The following is a 13,746-nucleotide window of genomic DNA, read 5'->3' on the forward strand; positions in this document are numbered from 1 at the left end:
ATCATCTAAATTTCAATCAAATTACGTTTTAAAATATATTCGTTTCTGTAAAGTAAGAAAGTTGCATGGCACGAAGAAACCTTACTTTGGCTTATATCGAGGAATCTTTGGCTTATTTTAATGCTATTATAGACATTAATTAGAAGCAGCAGCCATGCATGCAAATCATCACGTGGACAAATTTACAATTTCATGCCATTGCATGAACTTCTATATAAAGGAGGCACTGCCAAAGAAGTGAAATCCACAGGGGCACTTGAAATCTCAATACCATAAATTATGGCTTTGGCTACTAAACACTCTCTTCTGCTGTTAGGGATTCTCATCTTCTTCATGAGCTTGTTAGCTCATACTAAGCCAGCAATGGCAGATGATGATGATGATGATATCCCTGCAGATTTTAGCCGTAGTTATTTTCCAGAAGGCTTTATTTTTGGGACTGCCACTTCTGCTTACCAGGTATAAGCTTTTATTCTGGGATCGTAGCAGTTTTGTGGTCTCCCAAAATCTCTTTTTCACTAGAATGAAAGTTCTTCAATCTTCACGTTTTTAACTTCATATTTTATCTAATTCTATGTTTTTTCACTTGGCCTTTTCTGCCTAATTTTGGAAAAATTATACAGTGAAACGGTTATTCCAACTAAAACTTCTAGCTGGAATGAGAAACAATTAATTAATTGATAGATGTCTAAGAACTTTTTCATAATTTTTCTTCATAAATTCTCACTTTATAAAAACAAAAAGAAAAGAATAGAAAATCTTAAAGGATGAACATAAAGTACTAAAGATTCCAAGTGTTTCTTCACTAACTATTATTTAACTTCTCTTCTTTGTGGCATTCAGATTGAAGGTGCAGCAAACATATCAGGCAGAGGACCTAGTGTCTGGGACACATTTACGCATGAGACTCCAGTATCTTTGTGTGTATATGAGTAAATTATTTAATCTCTAAAATCCTTATATATAAAGAGAAGGAATGAAATTATTGAGTGCTCATGAAACAGATGCTCCTTCTCTCACATGCCTATAGGACTAATGGTCCATATTCTAAGAAATAATTGAAATTTTGTGAATATGAAGTGCATTATTTTTTTACTGCACTCGAAACATCTTCTAATTTTCCACATATATGCAAAATGTTACTTATTTCTATATAATCTTTTTGATTGCAGAGAGGATATTAGATCACAGCAATGGAGATGTTGCAGTTGATTTCTACCATCACTTCCGAGTATAATAGTCAAAACTTTTTTTTTTAAATCTTTTTCTTTTCCTACAAAGTCCTTGTTTACTGTCAATAATAAAATTTAACAAGATTTATGAATTGAGGTTACAGGAAGATATAAAAAATGTGAAAAACATGGGTTTTGATGCTTTCAGATTCTCCATTTCATGGCCTAGAGTTATACCTAGTAAGTACCTAATCAATGTTTTAAACTTTTAAAAATGTGTTGGCTTCAATTTTTTCAACATTATATATTAATAATTTTTATTTTTCCTTTTTAAATTTTGAATATTCAGGTGGAAGGAGACGTGAAGGAGTGAACCAGCAAGGGATTGACTTTTACAATAGCGTTATCGATGAAATTATAAAAAATGGTGATAATTATCTTTCTTTCTTTTAAGAAAAAATCAATCTAACGATTAGAACTTTTCCATCTTTGATATTTAGAAAACATATTCAAAACAGTAAAATTGTAGGCTTTTTTTTTTCTTTTTCTTTTTACCATGTTAAAACCACAAAACATTAAACTTTTATTATTGGAAAATTTGAACAAGGGAAACTAATCAAGTAGCTAACAATATTGTCATCTAATTCCTTTATTATTTTTTCAAAAATAATGAAGGAACTTTATCTTCTAGCTAATTCCTTCGTGAAGTTAGAAAATACACCAAATAGCTAACTTATTTTGTTGCAAAATGCAGACCTAAGACCTTTTGTTACAATTTTTCATTGGGATACTCCTCAAGCCTTAGAGTACAAATATGGTGGCTTTTTAAGCCCTAATATTGTGTAAGAATACAACTTCATATTAGATTTTCAAAATATTAGAAGGTCAAAATTTCTTTCAACAATAATATTTTCATCTAACTAATAAAATATCTTATTAAATGGTTGTATAAAATATAGGGATGATTATCGTGATTATGCGGATCTTCTCTTTGATGAATTTGGTGACCGTGTGAAATATTGGATGACTTTCAATGAACCATGGGCTCTTAGTGGATTTGCCTATGATGATGGAGTTTTTGCCCTTGGTAGATGCTCGGCTTGGGTGAATCCTCTATGTCTTGCTGGAAACTCAGCCACTGAACCTTACGTAGTTGCACATCATATGCTCCTTTCTCATGCTGCAGCTGTACAAGTATATCGAGAAAAGTACAAGATATCTATGTGTGTATAATTTATTACTTCATTTTTTTTCAAGTATAAATGTTTGTATATTTGAGTTATATTGACTGTGCAGAAAAACGAAGATGAAAAGATCGGGATAACACTTTTTACCTTTTGGTTTGAACCTCTCTCCAATAGAGCAATTGACATAGAAGCATCCGAAACAGCTCTTGATTTCATGTTTGGGTTGTAAGTTTTTTTTTTTTTTTTCCAAATTACGTTGCAACTGAGTCTTTATTACGTGCACAAGTATTTAATAATATACATATATATATATATATATATATATATATTTTATATATATATATATTTTTTCAGGTGGATGGAGCCTCTAACCAATGGTCATTACCCAAAAAGAGTTTAAAATTTAATTGGAGATAGATTGCTCACATTTAATGAAACAGAAAGTGATGCTCAAAAAATCATATGATTTTATTGGCTTACAATATTACACTTCATATTATGCAAAACCCAATTATACAGTTGATCCAGAATATATCAGACACAAAACTGATAGTCATGTTCATGTGCAAATGTGTGTGTAAACTTTTATATATTTATTGAAAATTTATTGTTTTTTTAAAAGTTAATTAATAACATATATGGTCTTTTTATGCAGCTTTTGATTATGATGGTAATCTCATTGGTCCACAGGTTAGCATACAAGGAAATAAATTGGTAAAAATACAAGAAAGAGAGAATTATACATTTATGATTGATATCTCTAACATAAAAATTAAAATTTGCAAGCTTACTCACCCTGGTTTTACATTTTTCCAAAAGGTATCCGAAGTCTTTTAAACTATACCAAAAACAAATACGATGATCTTGTAATTTACATTACTGAGAATGGTAAGTAGTCAATACTTTTCTTTGATAAGAATGCTAGCCTGTGAATTAAAGTTCTATTTTAGTCTGATCATTTAAAAATTTTTTATACACAAATTTAGGGGTTGACAATGCTAATAACGAAACTCAACCTATTTCGGATGCACTTAAGGATCAATTCAGAATAGACTATTATCAAAAGCATATGTGGAAAGCATTGGAATCTCTCAAGTGAGTATAATCTCCAAGATACTAATATATAGATTTTTGATAATCGTAATCGATTTTTCTAATGATAGTTGGTTTTGGCAGTAATGACGATGTTAAACTCGGAGGTTACTTTGCATGGTCATATTTGGACAGCTTTGAATGGAATATTGGTTATACTTCAAGGTTTGGTTTATACTATGTAGACTACAAAAACAACTTGACAAGATACGAGAAGGATTCAGCTAAATGGTTCACCAAATTTCTGAACAATGAAGTCTCTAAGAAGTCACTGCCTTTAAGCAAGACCACCGGCCAAGTTACTTCAGGTAAATCAAGGAAGCTTGGCAAATACTACATAATGTGAAGGTGCCGTATCGATTTGTGTAGCATTTTTGTTTCTTGCTGTTAAATAATATCACTGGACTACTGCTCAGCTCCAGTGACCTAGTCTCTGTTGTAATAAATGTTTTGGTGATGCGATTTCCCTTGCTGGAATTCCAAGCATGCCTCATTGTATTACTGTTCTATCTTTGAAATAAAAGCTATTATCCTTTTGACTTGTGTTTTAAGTAAATGTTTATTTTAATACGTAGTGTCATGTGGGTCTTTTTCATTGATTGAAAATAATTATTTATTTATTCATTGAATATAAAATATTATATAATAAAATATAATTGTGACATATAATATTTGATGGTCCATGCTACCACCCACGGACAGAAACAGCCAAAAAAAGCACCATTGTTCTAAGGCAAAAAATTTAACAACTATTATATATTTTATATCCTAAATTTATAATAAATTAAATTTAAATAAAAAAAAAGTCATCCACAAGAGAGTATTTGTTTATTTTTTGAATAAAATATTACTTTGAATGTTAATTTATGAAGTATTATTATTTAATAATTTAATAACTTTACTTCTCCTAATTAAATAATAAAAAAATTCGCAAAACGGTTTTTGATAAGATATATTTAATAGCTGAAATGAACACAGAAAGGTTCCTTGTGTTCCTATCTCCGACTTCTGTCATGGCACCGGTAGCTACCCTTCATGACCAGCGTTAGAAGTTGTCACTACCGCCGGCAGTCAAGAGTTTCCCACCACCACCTGACCCCCGCAATCTAATATGGGACATTGTCAATCGCAGAAAACATTTCCTGTAATTGGGAACTCTGAAGCTCAGAGGTTTTCAGCTCTGGATTTGATGGTAATTTACAATTTCCTTCTTCTAATCGCGGTGTAACATTTTTGTCATTTTTCTTGCGCGGATTCCTGAGAGGGATTATTTACTGAACTGGGTAACTAACGATTTCATAGCTTGCATTTAAGATCACCAAATCGCCAGAATCAAGGTATGATAGATTAAAACTTCCTCTAATATCTGTAGCATTCAATTTTTGCTATTGCCTTTTGTTAAGCAATGTTAAAAAGTGGATCTTTTCATTGAAATTAAAAAAAAAAAAAAAGAATTCAAGTGCGGAATGGATCAACCCAAGTTTTACCTTCTGTTTATTTATTTTGATAAGCTCCTTTTGTTCATTTCTTTGCTAATTTTTGTGGGGATTATTTATTGAACTGGGTAACTAATGGAGTAGCATTTGGGAGAGGAAAAGGAGGACTTTTTACATTAGTGATAGTCATAGTGATATAATTCAGATTGCTGCAACCTGCAATCTTCAGAATCATCTGAATTAGAATACTGAAACCTTCAAGAGGGCAAAGTTTCAATTAAGCATGGAAACTTTAAGATTGCTCACTGAACTGCAGAGATTAAGATCGGTGAACTAAACATGCATCATTAAATGAGTTCTTTTTTCTATTGAAAATGATTCGTCATGGGCAGGAGCTACTCTTGTGATATTTAATTCGTCTTTAACAATTTGAGTTACACTTGTGCTCTGAAAAGTTTTAGAACTTTTCTATGATCTTTGTGTTACTTTTCTTGTCTTTAATATTATATCCTTCTGATTGGTTCACATTGTAGCTAAATAACCACAAAATGATGGTTTCTTGAAGTTTAGAAATTTTTATTTTTTGATCTGGATGTGCGGCATTCCTCTGTAGTTAACCAAATTTGTGTTTCAAAGTGTTTTGCTAGATCAATGATGATAAATCAATCCAAATAGAATATGTCAGTTGATGGCAATTATTGATAACTGATAATTTATTACGGTTGATGATATATATTAAGTGTTTGATAAATTTATATATATATTATTATTAATTTATTATACATGTTAAAAATATAATATATACTTAATATATATATATATATATATATATATATATATATATATATAGACACACACACATTAAACAGTTTCATACTTAGAATCGAGCATGTAGTAAGAGTAAAATAACATAGATTATGGTGAATTTTACGCTCTCTTTTTATCATAATTAATAATTAAAATATATTTACTATATATTCAATGATTATTTTAAATAATTATATAAAAATTTAGGCAACGCCAAAGTCAATGGTGGAATTTAATTTTTTTATCTAATTTTTTAAAGTATGCTTTTATTATAAATCTAATTTATAAAAATATGTAAAATTTTAGGCTTTAGAGACACGCAAGTTATATTATTATTTTTTTATCAAAAATAAAATATATGACAATTTTAATAGAATTTTTATTCTTATATAATTTACATCACATATACTCCATGTAATAGAGTACTTATTCAAATTATCTTTTCTTCAAATATTAATTAATAATATATGTTTATAAAAAAGTATAAACGTGGATGATTAGCAAGATTTGAAACTCTGGCAAAAAGATAAATTAACTAAAGAAGAAAAGATCAAGAATTGTGTCTAGAACGTTGTCGATAAGCTCATTGTCAGAAAATATTAATATTTCTCACTTAAAAGGATTATTTTTCGATCTTTGTTATAGTTAATTTAGCCCATAATTTTGGAGTGTTCTTTACTTCTTCTTTATGTCCAGCTAATTAAACTGGGAATTTGATTAAAATAAAAGTATGACATTTATTAGGCTTAATTTCTTACCACTTACTCTACAATTATTTTTTTTTTCTTTCTGAATTTTCACATGGATTAGGCTTATATACATGTATGGACTCAAGACTTATACCTGTGACAGTTTTCTTACCACTTGCGTACTCAACAATTTTCTTTTGAATTTTCACGATTCACATGGATTTAGCTTGAAAGGAAAGGAAAATATATCGAAAAGATATTGTCGATTCTTTTTTTTTTTTTTTTTTTATTAAAGATTTATTTTTATAAACAGTGTTTACAGGAATTACTAATAAATAATTAAACGCAAATTATAATATATAATTAATTAATTGATTACTTGAAGATACACTAATTAAATCAATCTCTATTAATAAAAGATTATAAAAAGTAGACAACGTATGTCAGTCTACCACCAGTAGATAAGCATCTCGCACTCCAGTTTTGACGATTGATAAATTTTAATTAAAGTTTTTTTAGTGGGAAATTGGAGCGCTGAAAACTGGATTTTAAGTACACTAAGTAAGTAGAATGCTTTTAATCATTGGATTAAGTTAGACTGGGCAATTTTAATTAAAGTTTAATTAGAATTAAAGATAATAATTCTAATATTATTAAATTAAATTTTATTAATTTTAATTTCTAATAATAAATATTCTTTCTTAAAAGTTTCAATAAATTAATCTCATCAAAGTTACATTCTTTTTATGAGAAATAATTTTATCAAAAAATGTAAATCATGATCAACATTGTATATATATATGACATTGATTGAAGTGCTATTTGGGTTTAATTGCTTGCCACTTACTCTACAATTATTTATTTTCTGAATTTTCACATGGATTTGGCTTGAAGAGTGCAATATTTATGTATATGCATCGACTCAAGAGCTATATATCTGATATTTTTCTTACCACTTACTCAACAATTTTCTTTTGAATGTTCACAATTCACATGGATTTGGCTTGTGAAGAATGCAATCATGCATCGACTCAAGAGCTAGCTTGAAAAGAAAGGAAAATATATCGAAATATTGTCAATTCTTTTTTTTTTTTTTAAAGATTTATTTTTATAAACAGTATTTACTGGAATTTCTAATAAATAATTGGGCACAAATGTTTACATACTTTATACATACTTGAAGATATACTAATTAAATAAATCTCAATTAATAAAAGATTATAAAAAGTAAATAAATAATAAATATAATGGTTTAGCATAAAAGTAATATAACGTATGTCGGTCTACGTTGAGCAGATAAGCATCTCGCACCCCCATTGATAACTTTCCAATTTCTTTTTATCTATTTATTTGATTTTAATTAGAATTAAGATAATAATTCTGATATTATCAAATTTAATTTATTAATTTCAATTTCTAAAAGTAAATATTCTTTTCAAAAAGTTTTCAATAAATCTCAAATTGTACTTTCTTTTATTTATACATTTTATATTATTATTTTTAAAATAAATCCAAAAAATTATCTACTTAAACCGTCTTCAACAAATTTAAATTTTGAATGATCTTTGAAATTAGAAAATTTGAGTTTATTATTATGTATTAAATAATTTGAAATTTAAAAAATTTTTATTTATTCATTAATTGATGAATTTTTTTTAATAGAGCTAAAATTATTTTTAAGACTATAAACTTTTAATTTAAATTACAATTGAAACTAAATCAATAAAAAGAGTATCTATTTAAGTCATCTTCAAGATTATAAACACAACAAATAACTAACAGTAAAATTTTTTTAGCAATATTAATTTTTTTTCATAAAATTAATATATAGTAACAATACAAACAATTATTACTAACAATATATATAAAAAATATAGCAGCAATTATTGTTATCACTAAAAATTTCTTTCAGTAAAAATTATTGATGTCAATAACAATTTTTTACGACAATCATAATTTTGTTATAAAATGCCTATAGTCATAAATTTGTAACGGTTATACGTAACCATCTATATGTATATATAAAGTAAAGAGGTATTTTCAATAAAATAATACGTGGCACTTTTTTTGAAAAGTTTACCATGTGTTACCTTTCATAAATACTCTCATTTATGCTAATTATTATTTTTTTTATTTTTCTTTTAATTATCATTATTATTTACAATAATACCTTAACATTTATGATTTAAATTATTATTTACTTTAAAATTTGATTTTTAAAAAATTAACACCTTTTATGATTAAATATAATAATTAAAAAGTATTTATATTATTTTTTATAAATTCATTTATGAAAAATATTATTTGCCATATGTTACGCTTAATAATAATAATAATAATAATAATAATAATAATAATAATAATAATAATAATAAAGGTCATTGATGACTATTAATTTAAAGAAAATTAACTATTAATTTGTGATCTCATAATTAATCATAAATATTTTCCTTTATACTAATTATTATTTAGTTTTTTTTTTCTTTTAATTATTATTGTTATTTACAATACTACCATGACATTTATGATTTAAATTATTATTTTCTTTAAAATTTAATTTTTAAAAATTAAGAAATTTTGTAATTAAATATAATATTTAAAATTTATTTATATTATTTTATAAATACTAAATTATTTTTTTTATTTTTCTTTTAATCATCATTATTATTTATAATACTACTTTAACATTTATGATTTAAATCATTATTTTCTTTAAAATTAATTTTTTAAGAAATTAAGACCTTTTATGATTAAATGTAATATTTAGAAATTATTTATATAATTTTTTTTAATTTTATTTATGTAAAAATATTATTTGCTACATGTTACCCTCCATAACAATAATAATAATAATAATAATAATAATAATAATAATAATAATAATAATAATAATAATAAAAGTCATTGATGATCATTAATTTAAAGAAAATTGACCATTAATTTGTGTTCTTATAATCAACTATTATATAATTCAATTAACTTTAAATTATTTTAGATCTTTAATAAATATTTTTATTATATTTTTATATTTTCTATTATTTTTACTATAAAATTTTTATTAAAAATTTGAGAGACAAAAAGTGTAGTTTACATAAAAAATTATAAAAATAAAATATAGAGATTTAATTTATTTATAATTAGTATGTAATATTTTTTATATTAATAATTTATTATTCTTTGCATTTCACTTTCCTAAAATTAATTAATGTTAATTATTATTATTATTATTATTATTATTATTATTATTATTATTATTATTATTATTATTATTATTATTGTTACTACTGCTAACTTATGACAATTTAATTGAAATCTTCAAGTAGATAGGAAATATTTTACTATTATAAAAATTAAATTTGAATGTTTATTATCGTTTTTTTACTATTATTATTATTATTATTATTATTATTATTATTATTATTGTTACTACTGCTAACTTATGACAATTTAATTGAAATCTTCAAGTAGATAGGAAATATTTTACTATTATAAAAATTAAATTTGAATGTTTATTATCGTTTTTCTATTAAACAATATTTAATTATAAATTAATTTTTTATTTAAATTATTTTCATGTGTTTGTCTATATATAATATATCATATGAGGTATTTAATATATATTAAGCACTCTCTTTTTACCAAGTATTTTTATTTCATATAAATACTCTTAAATCTTTTTTTAATTTGTATTATTTTTTATTATTTCTTTTAAAAATTATTAGTTACCATTCTCAAAATTTATTTATTTAAATATATTTAATTAATTATTAATTTTTTTTATAAATTTCTTATTTAATATTTATTAAACTTTTAAATATTTTATTTCATTATAATTATATATCAAAAGCAATAATAACTAATATTTTGATTATCCATATTTTATTATCATTAATTTTTAATAAATTTACTTTTAAATTTTAATTAAATATCTATATTTTTATGCATAAATTTTTTATATATAAATTATCTGTCAACTATATTTTTATATAGAAGTAGAATTTCAAAGATAAATTACAAATATAATTGTATAAAAAATTTAGTTAAAAATAAAGATAATTAAAAATAATTAAAGGTACAGTATTAAAATTATTGAATTTATTTTTTGAAAATAATATGTACTTTTAATATTTATTATGTTAATAGAAAATGATAATATTTTAAAATTTTAATTTTTATGAAATGTATTTATTTTATATCATAAATTTATGTAAAGTGAAAATCATTTTTGTCAAAAAATTATTTTATAAAAAATATATCAGATTAATAAAAAAGAATTTATACTTAGATATAGTATTTTTTAAAAATAATATAATAGAATGTTATTTTAATTAATAATAATGTTATATATTTTCATTATTATTAAAATTAAATAATTTTAATCATTATTAGTAATTTAATTATTTTTATTATATTAACAACAAAAAATATTATATTTATATATTTTTAAAATAATATTATTTTCTTATTAATTTATGTATTTTTTGTAATTTATAAAAAATAAATATTAATTTACATAAATTATATGATAAAATATAAAAATTTAATAAAATTTAAATTATTTTTTGAATAAAATATTTTTATTACATTTTAAAAGAAATAATTATAAAAACTACTTTCAATATATGTATAAAAAGAATTAAATAAATATTTAATGAATGATATCATAAATTAATTAAAAATTTATTATTATAATAAGGAAAAATTTATTCAAATTAAATTAAATAAAAAAATTTAATTTAAAATTAATTTAATAATAATAATTTATCTTATTTAAAATATAATTAAAAATTAAATTAAAAAATAAAAATTATAAATTACCCATGTATAGTATAGACATTATACTAGTTTATATGTTATTACTGTAAATTTATTATAGAAAATTTTATATTTTTGACAGTGCTCTTTCTTGTAGTGAAATCTTGAATTTATTCATTTACTACCGAGGGCTATATGACGTATTTTTTTTTTTTTTTTACCACCGACTGAAGAGTTATGGGACTCACAACAATTTTATTCTGAATTTTCACATGGATTTAGCTTGTGGAGAATGCAATATGTGCATCGACTCAAGAGCTAACTTTAATTTATCACATTGATTACAAAAGATTGAACAATATGTCAAAAATTCCACTCCCTATGCTCCTATGCATTGGGCAAGAGAGTGAATTAGATGGAGAGATTTAAATTTTATTTTTTAATTTAAAATTAAAAAAAAAAACTAATAAAACTACTCTAATTGGCAAAAAGTTCATAAGTTTTCTTGTTTTTCAATATATATGATTAGGTTTAAAAGTTAGATAAAGAAAAAGAAAAGATAATTAGATAAAGAAATTATCTAAAGAAGAAGGCCACCTAGCCATCCTACAATATAATTGCTTCATTATTGTGTCTATCTCTCATTATTAAAACCTAAACGTTTAAGAAACAATCCATACTTTCAATCTTGTCTGCCGGTTTCCATTTGCATTGATTTCATCATACATTTTTAAATGTCGACTCACATTTTCTTTTTTTTTCTTCTTTTAATTTCTTTTCATTAACTGTACATTCCTACATATGCTCTATTTTGCAATCATTTTCGAGTCAGTGTTAAATAAAAAATATAATGATACGTTATATATATATTTTTTAATTTTAATGTTAAGCAGAGACGTATACATTAATTTTTTTTTTTTTTGTAAACATATAAACATATACTTAGTGAACCAATTTTATAGAATGTATTCTTTAATATATAAAAATATTAGTTGATTTAGACTTTATGAAAACTACTACAAAGGTTTGATAGATTTAGCTCTGTCCTGGCACAAGAAAATGCCCAACCTCTTATTAGTAAATTATCAATGGTTATATGGTATATTCTTGAAACACCTTAAAAATATATTCTTGAAATTTGATAGATTTATAATCCATTAATTCTTAGGTCTAAAAGATTATTTGAAGTTCAACTAAATTAAATTTTAATTCTAAAAGAAATTTGATAGAATCTTGCTTTGGCTTTAATGCCATGAGACTCGGCTAGCATTTATGGCTTGTATAGAACATTCAGGTTAAGTTTACCGTTTAATTAACCTTTCTACATTTATGAACATCTGGACAAAAGTTAATTGAGTTTTTTCCTGTCATTTTTTAGAAATTATTTTCTCCATAATTATTTATCATTTTAAGAAGATCAAGATTTTTTTTTTTTAATTTTGTCCTTATCTCTACTAAATACAATAACTATTTATCTAATTTTCTAAAATTCATATTTAATAATGCCTTTTTTCTTTTTTAATTAAGTAAGATAAAGAGCAATTTAGTTAAATTAAGAATTATTTTATTATAATTTAAATGATTTAATTACTTTCTTAATTGCTATGAAAAACTTTAAATGACACATAAAAGTGAACAAAGCTAGTATTAACTTTTGATTTTTAAACTATTAATTGCATTTAAGGTTAAAAAGTAACAAAAGGCATTTAATAAACATATAACTCTTAAATTAATTCTTCAAAATTGAGACTATTAACATAATTACTTCCTCCGTATTATTCAAAATGCCTTTTAAGGTTTTTTTATAAAGAAATAATTGGATAATCTCATTTCTAAAAAAATAAAATACTTATAATTAATTAAAGTACCTTTCAAATGTAGAAAACTGATAAGGAAAAGATAAATGAATGGATAATAATAATAGATAAGAGTAAAGTTTAAAAAAATATATATTAATGTCTTCTCAATTTTCTAAATGGCAAATAAAGTGGTAATTTTTTTTTTCCTAAAACAACACTTGAAATGAATGGAGGGAGTATAACCATTGAATCAAACATATTTTTCACTATATATAGATATTGAATGAAAATGAATGGTATATGTACATATATGTTTACAGACATTATAGTTATTTTTATTTCTTTTAATAAGTAGAGAGAATTGATTTTATTGAATGTTATATATATATATATATATATATATATATATACTTGTGTGGTATATTCTTGCAAAACTAGATAATACATTATTTGAAAAGAAATAAAAATCAATCAAAAGTTAAAATTAGTCCTAAAAAAAACATCTAAAGTTCAATCAAATTACATTTAAAAATGTATTCGATTCTGTGAGGTAAGAAAGTTGCATGGCACGAAGAAACCTTCATTGTTTTATGAAATATAAAAAAGAACCAGTTGGGCAACCACGGAACAGATATCGAGGAATCTTACTTAGGCTTATTTTAATGCTACTATAGATAAGAAGCATCAACCATGCATGAAAATCATCACGTGGACAAATTTACAATTTCATGTCTTTGCATGAACCTCTATATAAAGGGGACACTGCCAAAGAAGTGAAAACCACACAAGCACTTGCAATCTTAATACCA

General features: G+C 23.7%; 1 pseudogene; it reads left to right on the forward strand.

Annotated features, from left to right (window-relative positions):
- Positions 1-279: 279 nt before the first annotated feature.
- On the forward strand, positions 280-3,797 carry LOC110639372 (beta-glucosidase 13-like; annotated as a pseudogene).
- The last annotated feature ends 9,949 nt before the right edge of the window (positions 3,798-13,746 follow it).

Source organism: Hevea brasiliensis, chromosome 14, assembly GCF_030052815.1.
Source record: "Hevea brasiliensis isolate MT/VB/25A 57/8 chromosome 14, ASM3005281v1, whole genome shotgun sequence".
NCBI classification, from domain to species: Eukaryota; Viridiplantae; Streptophyta; class Magnoliopsida; order Malpighiales; family Euphorbiaceae; genus Hevea; species Hevea brasiliensis.